This window comes from Lissotriton vulgaris, unplaced genomic scaffold (genome assembly GCF_964263255.1).
Source record: "Lissotriton vulgaris unplaced genomic scaffold, aLisVul1.2 SCAFFOLD_516, whole genome shotgun sequence".
Lineage (NCBI taxonomy): Eukaryota > Metazoa > Chordata > Amphibia > Caudata > Salamandridae > Lissotriton > Lissotriton vulgaris.
Genome location: NW_028249857.1, coordinates 340989 through 354776, shown reverse-complemented (window position 1 = coordinate 354776; position 13788 = coordinate 340989).

The following is a 13788-nucleotide window of genomic DNA, read 5'->3' as shown; positions in this document are numbered from 1 at the left end:
TAAAGTTGACGGCTGCAGCTTTGACAGTGATCCCAAACTCTGTTGGTTCTCCAAGTAGAAAGTTATCAAGAAGTTTCTAGGGCCTGATTCATGCTGTTTGGAAATAGGAAGAGTACTTTCTAACACAAACCAAGGGTCAAGGACATGGGGGGGGCACCATTTGGGAGTTAGAACTCACTCCAGCAGAGACCAGCAGCAGGGTCAAGGGCAGGTCATGTGGAACTGGTCAGCTGAGCAGTTGTGTTGAAATAGACTTCTGGAGACTTGTAATTCAAATAGAAGGTCAGCCAACTGTGCTTCTCGGTTCTAGACAAGCCGTTCCGGTCTTCCTTCAATGTTTTCAGACAGCAGGGCAGTCATTCTTCTGATTCCACACTTGTTCAGACAAGTTCTGAGTAGGGCACTGGGGATGTCAAATTTATGACTACTGCCAGCCTGAGGGTTGGGAAAACTCCTGGTCATTCCCCAAAAAATGGGCTAAACGTGTGCAGGGGTAACTCTGCCTACTTTTTTTTCCTTCTTTTTTTAGTCCGTCATAAAGCAATAGTTGGGAATTGGAGGTATAAGTTCCTGCCCTTTTGGAATATCTCCTGGGTAAACGCAACAGGTGCGTGGAGAATACTTGTATCCCTATTTCTTAAGTACTTTCAGGCCCTTTTTGTGTCCATCCCGCTTTAGTAGTGGTTCTGGGATGAGCTATCACCTTGACTACTCCTTCAAGTTCCCACTTGAAGTATTCTATTGCATTGCTTTGAATCATTGGACAAGTGAGTTGTTTGTCAGAGTACTTGACTATGTTTTGTATAGTCCTCCCAAATTATCCAAAAATGTTGTGTGTTCCCCCTATTCCCACTTCTGTCCAGTTTGTTTATTCTATGGACAGAGGCCATCCACTCTTTAATTGTTGGGGATGAGTTCTTTACCCAGTTGATACATATCTCCCTTCTTGCCAGTAGTTTTAACACAACATGATTTTCTGTTTATCTTTACTTATTTTGGCGTTAGTGGCCAATTTCCAACTTTTCCCAAAAATAATTAGATCCATACTCACGTCCACCTGTACTCCCAGTACCTTGGATACAGTTTTACCTATCTCTCTCCAGAATTCTTCTTCATTTCCCACATTTGGGGCAACTTCTTTCGCCTTGATCTTTGAGCTTAGACAGCTTTTTTGAGCTTAGACAGCTTTTTTGGGGTCCAGTGCTGTGAAAATGTGTTTTTTTCCCAGGGGTGCTGATTTGACTGTTTCCCAGCAAGTATTTATTGGGGTTTGCCATTCCTCCGTTATATCGTGGTCAGGGAATACTTCTCCCCATATCTTTTTATGGATATCACAGTACTCTTCTCCTTCCTCGATCAGCGCCCAGTACCAACATGCCACTTCTTTTTTGATGTTTTTTTGTTTCTGGATATTCCTATAGATTCAGCAAGCATCCATTTTGCGATTCCTTATTAGCGAAAAATAAGGACTCGCTAATAAGGGATAGCAAAAGGCTATGCATGAAGAACTCGCTAAAAAAATAGCGATTTCTTAAAATTCCTTAATTGCGTCCTGCAAATTGCGAGTCGCAATTAAGGAATACCTCCCCATTCATTCCTATAGGCCTAGAGGCCCATAGGAATGAATGGGAAGACTTTCTCAATTTGTGATTCTCAATTAGAAAATCACAAATTGAGATTGCAATTTCAAGGGTGCCAGGGTGTTAAAAGGACACCCTGTTGCACCCCTGAAATCTGCATATGGGTACATCTTGCACACACACATGCCCTAAGGGCATGTTTGTGTGTAAAATGGAACTTTGAAAAATGCTCTTTAGTGCATTTTTCAAAGTTTTTGCAAATTACCATGAAGTTCAACTTCATGGTAATTTGCTCCCCCTATTAGCGAAATCGCAATTTTCTTTTACTTTAATGCATAGCATTTAAGGAATCTCAATCTGAGATTCCTTAAATGCAATCGCAATTTAAGAAATCGCAATTTTGCGATTTCTTAAATTGCGATTTTTCCATTTGGGATGATGCATCCCAAATGCAACAATACTGGTCGCAAAGGGGCAGATTCTGAGAATCCGCCTGTTTGCGACCGGTTTTTAGCTTGATGCATGCCATTGTCTTCTGCTGTTCCGTGGCCTTCTTTTAAATCTTTGAGGCTTTTAATCCAGCTGGTTAACTGATAGTACTTAAACCTTGAGATTTTTCCATTGGTTCTTTCAGTCAGCATTCCCCATTCTATTACGGAGTTTAGGGTTATTAGCTCACCCCATTTTATAATATTGCTTTCTCTCAGGACACTTGCTAGTTTGTCCTGTATGCATTCAGGTGTTCCCGGTGAGTCCCATATAGGTGCATGTCTGCTATAGTACGGAATTTTGAGTGTTCTTCTCATCTGGTACCAGAGTGCAGCCGTCGCCTTTAGGCTTCATTTTTTTTAAGTACTTGGGGTGTCCGTATTTGTACAGGAAATGATTACCTTCCTGCTGCAGTCCCGCTTTTAGGTGGATGGGGTACTGATCATAGAGGCCTAGTAGTTTTCTAATTTTTTTTATTGAAATGCTCGGCATTAGTCGAGGATATCAGGGGCGGGTATTCCTCTGTGTGCCTTTTTCTTTCTTAATTTTTTCCAGGCTATTCTAGCCCCTTTTGCTGCCCAGATGAAGCTGATTAGTTCCCCTTGTAATTTTGTATTTGGTTAACATTGAAATCCAATGGGATCGTACTGTATAGATACGTACATTTTGGTAATATTGCCATCTTAATTATATTGGACCTCCCAATAAATGATAATGGGAGACCTCCCCATGCTTTCAGCAACTTTTTTACTTGCTTGTGTACTATCCCAAAGTTATGAATTGTGATTTCCTCAATGTTTGCTAAAATGTCTATGCCCAGATATTTTATTTTCCCTCTTATTCTAGGGTCTTGAAATTGAGTATTCCACTGCAATATCTTGGCTTTAGTTTGGTTTGCTACGTAACCTGACACTACTCCGTATTGTTCAATTATCCATTCTATTCTGGGTAGAGAGCTTTCCAAGTTGCTTGTAAATATCATCAGGTCGTCAGCAAAAAACGCAACCTTTTTCTCCTATCCTTGATCTTCAAAAGGGGTGATTCCTACTTCCTTCCTTATTTTTTCTGCCAATGGTTCGATGTACAGATCGAATAATAAGCGTGACAAGGGACATCCTTGCCTTGTCCCTCTTTTTATTGTTATGGTGTCAGTTAATACTCCATTTACTAGTACATTTGCTGTTGGATTTTTGTATATTTGTTTTATTGCTTCCTGGAATGTCCTACCTAAGTCAAACTTCACTAGGGTGGCCGTTAAAAAGGGCCAGCTTACCCTATCGAATGCCTTGGCAGCATTATGACAGAGGTTTATCATAATGCGTTGCGATATCAACTGCTAGGACCAGCTTATGTGTTAATTCCTCTATGTGTCATCCTTTAATAAAGCCTTTTTGTTCTACGTGAACCACTGAGCCTGCGATCTCCCCCAGCCTTTTGGATAGGATTTTGGTGTATACCTTGTAGTTGTATTTAAGAGATATATTGGCCTATAGGATTTTGTTCTTGTTGGATCTTTTCCGGGTTTAAGTATTAAGTTGATTGTTGCCTCCTTCAAAGAACCTGGTAGGGCTTGTTCTGTTAAAAATATGTCATTAAACAGATCCATCGATGGAGTTATTAATTCCTCGCTCAGATGGTTGTACAACTCATTTGGGAGTGAATCCGGACCTGCAGCTTTACTTTTCTTTAAGTTCTTCAATACTCCTAAGACTTCTTTCTTGGTTATTTCTTTGTTAATCCTATCTCTCTGTTCTTGTAAGAGTGTTGGGAGGGCTATGTGCTCCAACATATGTTTTATTTTTTCTTCTGTGGGCGGATCCTCCTCTGTGTACAAATTGCCGTAAAATGCAGCAAATTCATTTCTAATTTCCTTCTTTTCCGTCTTGTAACTTTGGTCTCCTACCTGAATCTTTTCTATTCTATTCCTTGTTTCATCAGTTTTTAGCTTCCACACCAGTAGTTTCCCACATCCTTCTCTGTATTGTAGTGAGCTACTCCTACTATCCCACAGTACCCACCTTTCATGGATCTGACATAGCAAAAACTTTCTTCCTCTGGTCAGAGCTCCCTGTGCCCACCCAGAGGCGTGGCTATGATAATGGGACAAGACTCCCTTGTATTCACTCCAAGCCAGTCCTCGGGCAGCTCCCTGTCTGACTGGGTTTGGGGTAAGTTATCCAAAAGGGATGCAGGCCTATTTGTGAGCTACATCTGCCAGTGCCAGGTTAGGCATCATTTGAAGCTCAGGAAGGAGCTGACTACAGTCCCCATGCCCACTTGCTCAAGGAAGAAATACAGCAGCCCACACCCCTGCCCTATGTCCGCTGTCTATGAGCAAGCCACATCTCACCACAGGAGAGCCATCAGCAGTCAGGTGACACTGGGCACTGACAAAAAGGCCTTTTTTTGGCTTAGCCAGGAAATTGGCAACTTTCTGAAAATTGTTGTTTCCAAAATAGTGATATAAAATATGATTTGACCAATACGTTGAATTTTAAATTACTATTAAATGAGTCCTTGAATCATGTTTCTAGTTGTTTCCAAACTGAAATGAAGTATTGAAAGTTGATCTAATTTAACCCAGTGTTTTCCTATGAGAGAGCCAGCCTTGGCACTGTGAAAAACGACATCGGAGGTTTGTCCATTGCAGGACATGTTAAACATTAAATAGATGTCCTAATTTTTGAATAACAAGCACCTTGCCCAATGGGCATTTAGGACCTACATTAGGGGTAACTTAGAAGTATAAGAAAGGAAGGTCTGGGACTGGCAAAAAGGTTTATTTTGCTAGGTCGAAATGGTAGTTTAGAACTGCATATACAAGCTGCAATGTCAGAAATATGAGACCTATTTTATAGTGCTACTTTAGGCCACTAGTAGCATTTAATTTACAGGCACCAGGATATAAATGGTACCATATACTACAGAATTATAACTACATTAAATGTTCCAATTAAGGGCGTGGCAATTTCACGTGTTTGCAGAGAAGAGCACACTCACTTTACCACTGGTTAGTTGGAGTAAAGTGTGCAGAGTCCTATGGCCAGCAAAATTGGGTTCAGCAAATGAAGGGAAAGTTCTGGGGGAATACCATGCGAAACATGGTAATTTCCAACAAAACCCAGTTGCACAGAGGCCAAGATCAAATATTTAGCTATTAGATCATTAACATCAACCCCACAGATATACTATAGAGACAGTTAGCCAGCACCAAAGTAATCCTTACACATTGTGAATGTGACTGATCTCTGAAATGTTACTGGAACCAAAGTTTTCTTCATATTGTTCTTCTTTCTCTTTTTACAGTCCAACTCACTTATGAGGTTCAGGGAGTCTGCAGCACATGGGGAATGAACAACTTCCGCACTTTTGATGGCAATATTTATAGTTTCCCTGGAACCTGCAACTACATCTTTGCTTCACACGTCTCAGTCACATACTCTGAGTTTGACATCAAGATCCGGAGAACAATTATAGACAGCGACAATATATTTTCCTTTATAGCAAGAATCGGTGGAGTAAATCTTGAAGGAAAGAAATCAGAGCTGACCCTCGATGGACAACAGTAAGTGAGCATCAAAGTTGCCAAGATCATCAGTGTATTATACCTACTTATGCTACTTATATAATTTGAAACTGAACTAGGTAGTGTCTACTGTCATTCAAGGTGTTTATGGGCACCTAGAAGGCCTAACATTGGATGTCCACCTGACTACTATTTATTATTATTAACATAGGTATTCTATTCTTGACGAAACAGACATTATTTCATCTTCCATCTCCCCAAAGTGGGCTATAATCCCAAAAAATACTGAAAACAGACATTTGTTTTCCATATCACAAATCACGAATATATATATATATATATATATATATATATATATATATATATATATATATATATATATATATATATATATATATATATATATATACAAATAAATATATTCACTGAAAAAACCATCGGTTTCACACACGTTATAGTTAGGAATTAGGATTTTAAAAACCTTTGAAATTCACTGAAAAAACCATAGGTTTCACACCAGTTATAGTTAGCTGGTCATTTTACTCATACAAAACCTTTGAAATTCCCCCGTTATAGTTAGTTCAGCTAACTATAACTCGCGCGCCCACAATGCACTGCTGATGACGTCACATATTACATCACTCATGACATGGTCAGTGACATCACTCATGACATCCGCTGCGCTGTTGAACCTGGTTATATAAAATCCTTGTTGCCTTATCTTTGGGATTCGTTGGTCTCTGTTCGCTGGAGCTGGAAGTTCAGGACTAATTGTTTGAATTCATATATATATATATATTCAATGAAAAAACCATAGGTTATAGACCATATATAGTTAGGAATTAGCATTTACAAAACCATATTTTACTCACACAAAACCATTGAAATTCGCATATATAGTTAATTGCACTAACTATATATCGCGCACCCGCAATCCACTGCTGATGATGTCACATATTACATCATTCATGACATGGTCAGTGACATCACTGATGACATCACTGATGACATCTCAAATGACATCGCTGATGACATCTCAAATGACATCACTGATGACATCAATGATGACATCTTAAATGACATCACTGATGACATCTCATTTGACATCTCATTTGACATTACTGAGTACATCAATAATGACATCATTCATGTGATAATATGATGAACCTCTTCAGACTCTAATATAACCTTAGATACACTCAGTGTAAACAGACACTCACAGACTGTCACTCATCAATGGAGTTACTCACACACCTATTCAGTCATGCAAAGAATCAATCACACCTCCATTTCCTCAACTATACAGTTATACACACCTTACTTAATCAAACATATACTAACACATATTTACTCTCTTATACAATCACTGATACAAGTTCACAATGATCCATACAGCCACTCACACATTCACTGGCTCTTATGCACAGTTATTTATATATGTCAACTCTTACATGGACTGTGTTTTACATATGTACTTACTTTGACATGTAGCACTGAGAAATCCAATCACTCACCAATACACTCATGCAGACAGTCAACCTCCCATACAGCTGTTTCCACATGCACTTTTGAACCCATACATCTAGTGAATCAACTGTTCACACATCTATGCACAGAGTCACATACCTCCCAGCCACCCCCACACACACACTCACTCTCCCATACAAATATTTGGGCAACCAATCAATAACCCATATAGTTACTCATATAGCTACTGATCAACACATGCAGCAGTTTACAGAACTACAGAAATAATGATGCACACATTAAGACAGTTTAGTTACTAACCCATGCACTCAGTGAGACACATTTAATCATTCTCTCATACAGTCAGTCATGCACCTACTAAATCCTTCATCCAGACACTTATACATCCACTCATTCTTCAATATGTAAGACATATTTTAACTTTACAGAAACATACAGTCACTGGATGATGTCATCAGTGATGTCATCAGTGATGTCACTGACCATGTCATGAATGATGTAATATGTGACATCATCAGCAGTGGATTGCGGGTGCGCGATATATAGTTAGTGCAACTAACTATATATGCGAATTTCAATGGTTTTGTGTGAGTAAAATATGGTTTTGTAATTGCTAATTCCTAACTATATATGGTCTATAACCTATGGTTTTTTCATTGAATTTCAATGGTTTTTTAAATGCTAATATCTGTAGCTGTAAAATGTCTTTTTCTTTATATCCCAAATTATATTTTATATGTTTATGATTAATTTAAAAAAAAATATTTTTTGGGTTCGCTCCTAGTTCGCGAACCGGGAAGCTTTCCGTTAGCTCAATTTGATGCCGCGACCCGGTCCGCTAACCGGTAAATGTTCAGTTTGCGCAACTACCGCATCAGAAATCAACATCGTGACGCGTCGCGGAAACGCTACATATCACGTTGTCGCGTAATGCGTCTTATGACGCGCCGCGTTAGCGCTCCCGGAAGTGCTCCGGACCGCAAACCGGAAGCGATCTGGGGTGCGGCGCGCACCGCGTAACGTGAGCGGAACAGGTCATGTGACTTGTTTATAAAAGTTTTCATTGGTTCATTTCACTTTTGGTTTCCTAATGATGTAAGACTAGGTCATGTGACCTAAAAATAACACTTTTCATTGGTTTAGAACTATTTTTTTTCCCAAATGATGAAAGCCCCCACCTTTTTTCTCACTCTGACTTTCAACTTTGAGAAAGGAAGACCTGATCATTTGCTCTGATTAAAAAATGGCTTCAATAGTAGCTTCAGCTGGTGCACCCCCACCACCACCACCACCATCTCCTCATAGGAAGAGAGGACCACCTGCACAGTTTCTTGGCAATCCAGAGGAGGAAGAAGATCCAGAAGAGGGAGAGGAAGAAGAGGCACCACAATTTGTCAAAGAGTAACCCCCGGTATCTCATCACAAAAATAGCTTTATTTGGCAATTTTTTTCCATTCCACCCGGAGAGAAAAAAGTCAATGCACGATATGCTACGTGCCTTATATGCAAAGATAAATTATCCAGGGGCACTGATAAAAAGTACAGCTATGGAAACCACACGATGCACCGACATATGCAGAGGTGGCATCCATTAAATTATAGTCGGGCAGAGATGCGTGAACTACAAGAGAACCTCCCAACTTCGGTGGCCAGAACATCTACTGATATTTCTCTCACAGTTGCAGAGGCAAGCGAAACAGTGCCCAATATTCAAAGAAATTTTGTCCATATGAAGCTCACTTGCTTACCTTGTGGGACTTTAATTTCATGCGCAAACATGAGTGTGAAATTAATTAATTTAGCATTCGAGAAACACCGATGCTCCAAACGCCCCAAGTTTTAATTTTTTTTTTGCTCCTGTTGAGCCCTTTTCAATGTCTCTTTTTGTTCTTTCCCTTTAAAAAAAAAACCAAAAAAAACAAAAAAGTGTTCAAAAAATACAAAAAAAACCAAATAATGTTCAATAAAGAAAGAAAAAATATAAAACAACAAAAAAATTTAAAAAAAAGTTCTTTTCAGAACTACCTCCCCTTTTTTACAAAAATTGCTAGAATGTGTAACACTCTGGCAAGCTGTTTTTTTTTAGTTCGCTTTCCGGTTCGCTCGCCGGTTCACGAACCGGGAGCTAACCCCAATTTAAAAAAAAAAAAAAATAAAGGAGTAAGTACAGGGGAAGAAAACAGAGAGTAATGTTAAAAGAAAGACAGCTATAGGGACTAAACCAGAAATGGTGTTCAATAGATTTATTTACCTAAGAAAAGAAGGAAGAGGATATAATTGTGGAAAAAAAAATACATAAGGAAGTGAAAGAATCAAGCATTGAAAATGCAATAGGTTTCACAATAGAAGAGTTTGTTCTTTTGGTTTTGTAAATGGATGAGTGGCGTTGTGTGGATGAGAGGCATTGCGTGGATAATTGGCGTTGTGTGGATTATAGGTGTTGCGAGGATGAGTGGTATTGCGTGGATTAGTGGCATTGCGTGTGTGAATGGCATAGTGTGTGTGAGTGACGTTGTGTGCGTGAGTGGCGTTGTGTGTGTGAGTGGCGTTGCGTGTGTGAATGGCGTTGCGTGTGTGAATGGCGTTGCGTGTGTGAGTGACGTTACTATGAGGGGGGGAGAGGAGAAATGCACACGGCAGATAGGAGAGGGGACGAAGCGGGGACAGTAGAATGAGAAGGTAAAGCAGCCGGGGCGTTTATAGTGAAGCTAAACTTCACTTCAAAGGTGTGTGAGGAGTACGCCTGAGGAAACAGACGGCGATTTGGTAATGTGCACACGCATTTTAGGTCAATGCACTTGTGAATTGAACCAAAACCCACGGGCACAGCTCCAAATTTGCACATTTAAATATGGACGGGATACCCGTCACCCCCTCCCAACACAATCCCCAAGAATGGGAAGACGGAAACAGTTCTTGAACTTTTGGAAGGCGGGAGGGAGTTACCCTCCCGGCCGTATTTATTAAAATATGAAACAAAATGAAAACATTAAAATAACAGTTTCATATCATGTACAATTTCATTTATACATTACGATGTTTATTGGCTAACCTTAACATATCTCTAATACAAAGGTTCTCCTAGCCGATTCTAAAACATCCTGTAAATGCATTTCTCAAAATTCAAATTGTACATCCTAACATTACAGGCCAACGGCAAGGTCGTAACCGGTGTCAGATCCCTAATACCAGAACTCCCCCCCTTACTTGTGAGGGGCGGGCGCACAGAGGACTGTACCTCGGTGCCAACTTCCAATTTCCCTTGTCTTAACCGGGGCCCCAATTTTACTCGACGCCATCTTGGTGGTCGTCCGAGGACTCGTGTGAGGTGTCTAGAAGGTAGCGTAGACCCCCCTCCCACCCCACACTGCTTACCACATCCGCCGTCGCGGATGTCCTGGCCCCGGGAAATTCCAAGGAGGGGCCCGTAGCCCCTCCTCCCCAGGGAGGGGCCTTGACCGCCTTCCCTTTCGGCAGTCCCATCCTTAGAAGGGTACCGCCTCCCCGTGTGAGGGGCCAATGGCCGCCTCCCCCCGGGCGCTCCCATCCATAATGGGTGGCGCCCCACCTCTAGGGATCTTCCAATTACTGCTCACCGATCATGACCTTACCGCCCGACCAAAAAATAAATACGACATTTTTTAACCTAATGAGGATGAAATAAACAGTTATGCTGGGCATTTCGACTTATAACTTTTATTCAAGCAATACCCTCTTTCAACTCAGTTGCGATACCACCCCTAAGTACATGCAAACAGAGCAACCATTTTATTGTCACATCAAAAATTCCAAACTTTATTAAACACAACCTGAAAAGAGATAATACTTCATTAATCAACATTATTGTACTAAAAACGCTGTCATCAGGGGCTGGTGGGTGGGTCAAAATTGGCTCTTGTTCTGTCTCGGGCTCACGTGCAACGAAGAGGTGCAGCTTCCAAGCACAGGAACAAGAGGATGCTTCCTTGGATTGTTGCTCCTTTTATTCTTCTTTGGGAGGGCGTGGACCCTCGTCCGACCGCCCACAGGGCGTGGCCGATGGTGTAGGTGTCTAGGACAACTCCTCTTGGGCGGGAAAAGGCGCGCCCCGGCTACGCCGCTTCGGGCATACCAGCCGTGACACGCCTCCCGCCCAAAATGGTTTCCCGGGGGATCGGGGCACCCGACCATACGTTCGGGGGGACCGAGTGGTCGCCCCTTTCCATAATCTTTGTTTAAAGCTCTATAGTCTGAAGCCCTATAGTAGGTGAATGTGATTGAAATGTAACGAAAAGAGTAGAAAACATTTACCTTATAATTCTTGTTAACTTTTTCAATTCTTTTTTCATACTTTCAATCTGTGAAAGAGAGAACAAACATTTCAAAAATATTAAAACATGTATTTAAAAATTAGAAAAGACAAGGGAAAAGGTTCAAGAACAAACAGTTTTTCAACAACTTTGACATTTACAGAAGCCTCTGCTTCTCTACGTCCCCTACACAGTCCTAAAGATATATATTTTAAACAAACAGTATCTTGATGCTGATGAAGTGAGGCCTATTTTGGAACATGGTGCATCTTTTGCACTGCTGATGTCTCACAATAGTGATGCAATGGCAACGCAAAAGAGATGTAAAGCCATCATAAAATTGTCTCTAACATTTTAAATAATTGTTTTAGGATGCAAATAAGATGTGTCCTTTCCAGAGGTTTGTTTGAGGTGAGGCCTATTCAGGTTTTAAAAAAAAAAACAGTACCCAGAAGTGCAGCACTGTAAGCATTAACTTTGACACTTACAGAAGCCTCAGTTTCTCCATATCTACCTCACATTTCTAAATGTATATCATAAGTACAAAAAGTAGAGAATTAATTATACATGTTAAATGGTTTATTTTTGCTGTTCTCAGAATGTATCAATTTTCACTAAAACAGTGACTTAAAGGTATTCATCATGTAACAGCGGGGAAAAAAACACAATCAAAATGATTGTGTTTAAAAAACCCATACAACATAAGAAATCTGAATTTAAAAGTCATAAAAATTAACTTACTTTCCATGACGTCGAAGGATGTCCTATGAATAGCTTACACTCCTTTGTGCTATTAATATTTTCAGCCCGCCACTTTCTGAAAGAAAACCTCCATCGTTTTGAAAAATATGTTACATACATGTTTCCATATGGCCAAATCATGTTAGAGCGATTTACAACTTTTGGAATTCTTGTAACCAAATCCCGTCTTTTTCTATTTTCGCAACTTTCAGAAAGAAAACGTTTAAGATTACTTTCACAATCCTGAACTACTAATATCTTACTCTTCTTGCTCACTCATGTTCTACTTTTCTTATATAGTTGGATTTTTAAAATGACATTATAATCAAAATTTTGGACCAATAATCTAGACAGCATTGCAGACTTACATTCCCTCTACTCCATGAACCTCTTGAAATTCCTCAGAGCACATTCCGAGATCCTTTCCCTAAAATTTTGGTTTTAAAAACACCAGGTAAGAATTTTTAAGGTCATACAGCAAATTTTTTTTGAAAGTTACAACAGAATCGTTGCAGAATGACCAGCCGTTTCTAGACTTTAAATAAGCTGTGTAATGTCCTGATGTTGTTGTAGGACCGTCATGATAGATTATTGCTACAGTTACAAAAGTCCTTCCTGATATTGACAACTGCGAAGCAACAACATTTTTTATTAAAGTTGTCAATTTTGTTCCATCAGGCCTACATCGTTGCAACATTAAAATGACATACTGGCCATATCTTCGTATAAATAATGTTGACATCATTTCAGATTTACATTGGCTACACTCCATGTTGTGATCAGCTGCTTTTACTAGCTCATTAAAAGACACTGATTTACTGTCTGGCAAAGTTAAATATATAAATCTTTCTGAGTCTACACTAGATGTACTTGATACCCCACAGTTCTCGCAGTCATGCTGCCATTGATAAGAAAGCCCAAACAGGTGATCTACATCTACACCCTCATCTTGCAGTACATCAAGCATATACATTAAAAACTCCTGACAATCCTCCTGATTATTTTCAGAGAAGTCTGTTTGACCTGAACATTCGTCTAACAGATAACGAACTTCAGACACACTTTCTACTTTTGTTCGATCAGTGCTACATTTCTCTAACACAGAATTCAACAAACAGCATAAACTTTGTTCCGAATTGAACACAATCTGTTCTTTTAAAGTCTCTAGTGAAAAGAGAACATTAACCACTACATTTGCATAGCAGTTGACACCAGAACTGTTTTCAAATTGAAAACCGACAACATCTTCAAAAGAATCCGTTTTCTTTCTGCTTACAATTTTTTGTTCATCGACTTTTGGCCTTTTTGCTACAACCTCCCTACTATTACTGATATTTCTTCGTTTCCGGCCTACCACACGTTTCTCAAACAAAGGATATTGAGGCAAATGTGGCGCATACTCTCTTCTTAACCTATTGTATTCCTTAACACAATCTAGATCTGCACAAATGTTTGTGACATCACAGTCAATCAAGTACAATCCCGATAAAGATCTAACTCGTGACAATGCCACATATGCCATACCTTCCTTGAACACAGAACTGCCAATATTCACCAATGCACTATCTACACTTAAACCATGCGATTTATGGATTGTCACCGCATATGCCAAGCAAACAGGAAACTGTTTACGGCGAACATATACGTCTTTAACAAGCAAAAACCTAGCAGAACA